Source organism: Eurosta solidaginis, chromosome 3 (assembly GCF_040869045.1).
Source record: "Eurosta solidaginis isolate ZX-2024a chromosome 3, ASM4086904v1, whole genome shotgun sequence".
Lineage (NCBI taxonomy): Eukaryota > Metazoa > Arthropoda > Insecta > Diptera > Tephritidae > Eurosta > Eurosta solidaginis.
The window spans coordinates 15,308,787-15,315,324 of record NC_090321.1 but is presented as its reverse complement, the minus strand read 5'-3'; positions in this window follow the sequence as shown (position 1 = coordinate 15,315,324).

Below are 6,538 nucleotides of genomic sequence, written 5' to 3'. Positions count from 1 at the left end.
TAATCCGCGCAAAACACTTTTACCCACAGTTTTTCTTGTGGGTACACAAAATCATCAAAATTACAACAACCACATGAAAATTTACGCGCCGTCGAGATGTGTCATCTCGATATTTTTGGACGCGTATTAGCAGTCGACCCCTCAACTAGACTTTTACCCAAATTCACTATCATTTTCATTCTTCATTAAATCCTTCCACCTTTCTCATACTCATCCCGTTGTTGTTGTCGTTGTAGTCGCAAAAATACATCCAGAAGGTATATGAGTGTTGTAGCCGGGTTTGAATCCGGCAGGTTACGATTGTAGCACCTGGTACTAGACCGATTGCCTAGGGTGCAACTTTTTCTTAACCTGCTCTTACTCTTATCTTATCTAGCTGTCACTATTATTCTCATTCTTATATTAATGTAATTCTTGATCTTATTTACTTTTTTCGTATTTCGTTCAACTTCCTTTAATTTTCATTTCCAGTTTTTTTCTTTTTGGTTAAAGTTTTTTCTACCCTTTTCTCTTCTGCAAGTAGTGAATTCAGTACAAAGGTGAATACATTTTTTTTCCAGAAAAGGAATCAACGAAAACCTCAAAGTCAGTGTGGGACTCTAACCGCACTAAACCTCCTACCGCAATTACCAATCCCTCCGGTACTACCGTCAAGTATTCCATCATTGAGTACTAAACTTAACGTCCACGCTGGTGGCATCCCAACAGCTGATTCGGTCTTCCTGCCTCCTTCCTGGGGAGATTTGATACAGCACGGTGGCAGTGAAACGAAATCGCACCTAATTTTCATTTGATTTGATGTTCTTGTGTACGACGAGGTTGATATCCTTTACTAGTTCCGATTCGTTTCAGATACGGTTTGATTATGGTTCCATATTCAGTTAACACTTCAGTTTAAGGTTTAGCTCCAGTTTTTCTTCCGCATTCGGTTCTGTTTTAGTTCAGCTTCGTTCTGGTTTCAGTTTTGTACCTTTCATTGCCTTATAATTTGTTCCCTTTACCATGTTCTCCTCTCCTTACAATTTCTTTCTTTTATTTCCGTCACCTTCATACTTATGCCTTTTTTCTTTTTCTTCTTATTTTCTTCGAACTTTATTTTACATTTAATTATCCTTTTCCTTCTCTTTTATCCTTTATTTAGTCTTCGATAATTTCCATTAACTAAATTAGGGCCTGATTGCGCTCATATCAATTCAACCAAGTACATCGTTCAAACATTAAGTACAGTCATGGCGTTCTCTTTCCCGAAAGTAACGTTGCCATGTTGATTCTTCTCAGTGCTCTCGTAAATTTGTGTGTTCCTTTCAGCATGACCTAGAAATTCAGCCACTTTGCAGATCGCCCGGTGACCAAGCTCAAAAGTTAGAACTTAGGAGTGCAAAATGAGAGTAAATTTTTTTCCAGAAAACAAAACGCCATTACATTGTTGTTGTTGTTGTTGTTGTACCGATAAGGACATTCGCCGAAGGCCTTGGGGAGTGTTATCGTGTTGATGGTCCTTTGCCGGATGCAGATCCGGTACGTTCCGGTACCAAGCCCGACCATCTCGGGAACGATTTGTTATGACCACATCCGACTTTCTAGGCCATACCGCCCTTCCACCCCCTAGATCCATGAGGAGTTCGGGGTCGCCAGAGCCTCGGCAGTTAATGAAACAGGATTTGACACGGATAGGTGAGGTTGACAATAGGGTTTGGAGAAGCTATGTATTGCGCTGGTAACGTGAAAGGGCTGTGCTACACAAACCCCTTGAATCCGGTATTTTAGTCGCCTCTTACGACAGGCATACCTACCGCGTGTATATTCTAACCCCCAAACCCGTTGGGGGCACGCCATTACATTGTGGACATCCCATACCGTTAGTCAAAAACGTTAACACATCAAAAACTTCAACTTTGGCGTACAAAGTATTTACAAACAAGTTCTTGAGCTTTTTCTTGATGACAGTAAAGAGGCTATTAAGCCAGTCATACTAGGCGTGTGGAATGACATTCAAGTATGTATGTATGTACATAATGTGTATTGATTCACTGAATTACTAACAAATGTAGTACATATTTGTTTATCATTATATCATTACTTTTCAATAAACAATATCTTTTAATGAGAAGTTTAATAATCAACTAAAAACGTTATAAAAATACACGGTTGCCACACAATATTTTTTTAAAACAAAATTCTTTATGAAAATAGACCAAAACTGTAACGTGAAAATGCTCATCGTATTTATTTGTTTATTGATGTATGTATAAACATCTCTGTTCACGGTATTGGGGAATCCTGAACGTAAGCGTAAGGTGTAAGTGTAAGCGTTAATGTAAGATTAATCCTATGGTGGATAAAATACGTATGTACAATGTAAATTCAGGCGTGGTACTGTATGGATACGTACGGTATGGAGTACAAGAGAACGTGTTAATATAAACGGCGTGTGTGGTATTAGTATCAGGGATGATAAATGGATTTTTTCATTTTGTACCAAACGAGGAAACAAAAATGTACCAAATCATCCAAAAATGTACCAGAAGTCTTCTAATGTGAATTTTGACCAAACTAGAGTTATGCTCTGCTTCTTTATCGAAAAACTGTTTTTAATCAGTATACTTTCTAACACAAATATAAAATGGTATAACAGGGAAATATTATTTATGAAGAAATATTTTCCAGTAAAAATATTAAAACAAGTTTATCGATTAAATCGTACAAGTATGTACCTATATAAATACAATAGCAGATCAGGCAGACGTTGTTCTGCCCTAAATTTGGTCTGTCTGCATACATCTTAATAAGCTCTTTCCGTCTAACTCTGCCTCCCCCCTCTTATATTTTTCTTAATCTTTTATTCACTCCTCCCTCCGCTTTTTCGATTCATCTATCTCTATTTCGTCTCACTCTATCTCTTTCTCAGTCTCCTTCTCCTACCCTCTTTTCTCTTCTCTCAAGTTCTTCTCATTCTCCTTCATATCTTATTGCCAGTCCCAGAAGGTGGTCCTAATCCCAGTCCCAGTCCGTCTCTGGTCTAGTTCCCGGAAAAAAGGATCGTAAATACTAATACAGGCAAATTAAAAACCAAATTTCACGCAAATCGAATAGGACGTACATAGGTACATATATAGGTATGTGGGTATTATTAGTTCATGTCTTTATTTCGGCTTCGCATGCTTATTTATCACTTTTGCCAGGTTGGTGCTACTAAATCGAATATTACAATGGAAATTACTTTAAAGCTCTCAGCAATAGCTTTCATTTGATATCCATAATACACACACATTGTACAGGTATCCGGGTCGACGTTTTGGCCTATATTTCGAGACCCTAGTCACACAGCGATATAAAAATTACTCTGCACTAAATCACACATCAACAGCTTCAATTTGATACCCATAATGTAAAAACACATCCTAGTATTACCCTGATCCACATTTTGGCCTTTATCTCGAGACCCTAGTATATCAACATTCAAGTTGATATTTAAAAATCTTTTATTTTGATTTTAAGTATAAAAATTTATTTTTGTTTATTTTTGAGTTTAGATATTTTCCAACTAATTAGAATTTTCTTTTTTTGAAGTTATTCAAAATTTTAAGTTAACACGAAAACTCAATTAAATTATTTTAAAAATTAAAGTAAAGAGTACAAAGTAGTTAACACTATATTTACTCCCCCTCCAAGAAAATTTGAAACAAACAAATTATTAATTAATATTAAATGTAACCTTTTTTTTGTTTTTTGTTGTTTAATGTATTTGTATTTAAATTAGTGTTAATAAGTATGTTTGCTGGTTTAAGTAAATCAATTGAAATATTTTTAATAGTATTATTGTATTGAATTGTAAATGTTTTATGTTTCTTAGATATAACTTTAAAAGGTCCTTCATAAGGTGATTCTAAATTAGATTTACGAAGAACTTTAACAAAAACATACTCACAATTTTCTAATTGTTTGGGAACGAAAACATTTTCTTTGTTATGATGAAAAACTTTAGAACGAACAAGTGAAAAATATTCTCTTATTTTATGAAGAGCGTCGTTAGAAAAATCATGTTCTTTATTACTATTTGAAATAATTAATTCACCAGGTATTCTAAGTGTTTGGCCATAAACAAGTTCAGCAGATGAACATTTTAAATCTTCTTTAATAGAAGTTCGTAAACCAAGTAGAATGAATGGTAAAATGTCAGACCAATGAACCGAGTCGTTTGATGCTATAATTGCTGCTTTTAAAGTTCGATGAAATCTCTCTATCATGCCATTTGCTTGGGGATGGTAAGGAGATGTATGAATTTTTATGAGAACCTAAAAGTTTAGTTAATTCTGTAAAAAATTTTGAGGTGAATTGTGAACCTTGATCTACTGTAATATTTAATGGTATACCAAATCGTGGTATATAATTTTGAATAAAAGTTTTTACTATAGTATTTGTTGAAATATCTTTAAGCGGATAAGCTTCAGGCCAACGTGAAAATCTGTCAATAATTGTTAAAATATAACAATTTCCATTTGAAACTGGAAGAGGTCCAACAATATCCATATGAATATGTTCAAAACGGCCTGATGGTATTTGAATTTTTTGGATAGGAGATTTAGTATGTCTTGAAATTTTGGATTTTTGACAATTGATGCAAGATGAAGTCCAATCGTTAATCTCTTTACGCATGTTAGGCCAATAATATTTATTTTGAATTAATTTTCTAGTTGTTCTTATACTTGGATGAGATAATGAGTGAATTTTGTCAAATATAATTCTTCTCATAGAATGTGGAACATAAGGTCGAAAAGGTTGTAGAGAAACATCACACCATATATTTAAATTAATAACTGGAATATGAATTTCCTTTAAATTATTTTTAGAATTTTGATCAGAAATGGTTTTTTGTAAAAATGTATCAGTTTGTTGTTCTTTATATAAAGTTTCTAAATTTATATCTTGAGTTGAAATTGCATTTATTTCTGGAATACGGGAAAGTGTGTCGGCAACTATGTTGTCTTTTCCACGTATATATTGAATATCATTTGTAAATTGAGCAATATATTCAAGATGACGTAGTTGACGAGGAGATCTATCTACTTTAGAATTTAGAACATGAATTAAAGGTTTATGATCAGTATAAATAGTAAAAGTTCTACCTTCAAGAAAATGTTTAAAATGTTTAATTGAATTATAAATAGCCAAAAGTTCACGATCAAATGTTGAATATTTAGTTTCTGTTGTAGTTAATTTTCTTGAAAAATAAGCTAAGGGTTCTAGTATGTTATTGCTAGTTTGTTGAAGAACTGCTCCAATAGCAACATTTGATGCATCTACTGCTAATGATAAAATACCATTTTTGTCGAAATGTGTAGGTAAAGTATTTTTAGCAAAAAGTTTTTTAACATTTTCGAAAGCTGTTGTGGTTTCATTTGTCCAATTTAATTGTTTGAGTTTGTTTTTAATTGCATGTGTTAACATTTCATGCAGAGGACTAAGTTCTGTTGCTAACATTTTAATATATCTGTGATAGTAATTTATCATACCTAAAAATTTTTGTAATTTATTTATAGAAATTGGTTTTTCAAAATTTGTTATGATTTCAATTCTATCGAAAGATGGTTTAAGACCTTCGCCTGAAATTTCGTAACTTAAAAAATTTAATTTATTTACGCCGAGAGTACATTTTGAAGGTTTAATATTTAAATTATATTCTTCAAGTCTTTTGAAAACTGATTTTAAATGATTTATATGTTGATCTTCATTATCACTGGAAATAAGAATGTCATCAATGTATGTAAATACAAAATCGAAATCAGAAAATACTTCATTAATAAAGCGTTGGAAAGTTTGAGCACTGTTTCGTAAACCGAAAGGCATTCTTACGAATTCAAACATTCCAAAAGGGGTAGTTATTGCAGTTTTATGAATGTCTTCTTCTGCCATTGGAATTTGGTGGTAGGCACGCACAAGATCAATTTTGGAAAAAAATTGTTTGTTTTTTAAATCAATTGTTAAATCGTGAATATGTGGTAAAGGATACCGATCTGGTGTAGTAATAAAATTAAGTCTTCGATAGTCTCCGCAAGGTCTCCAATCATTTGGTTCTTTTTTAGGAACGAGATGAAGTGGAGATGCAATAGGAGAATTTGAAGGTCTGCATATACCCGTTTTAACTAAAAATTCAAATTCAGCTTTAGCAATTTTAAGTTTGATTGGATCAAGACGTCTGGGTTTCGAAAATGGTAAAATACCTTTTGTTTCTATCCTGTGAACCGTATGGTGTTTAACTTTTTTAGTATAATCTGGTTCACAGGTAATAGATGGAAATTCATTAAGTAATTTTGAAAACTTATTTTCGACAATAGGAATTTTGAGTGAGAAAATATCAGAAAATCCAGAAGATCCAGTAACTTTAATTTTTGTAGTAGAATCCATTATTTCTTTATTTTTAATATTGACAATAATTCCGAATTTTTCTAAAAAGTTTGCTCCTAAAATTGGTGTATCAATATTCGCAATAATGAATGGAAATTCAAAATCTCTTCTTAAAACTAAATCAATTTTAAGT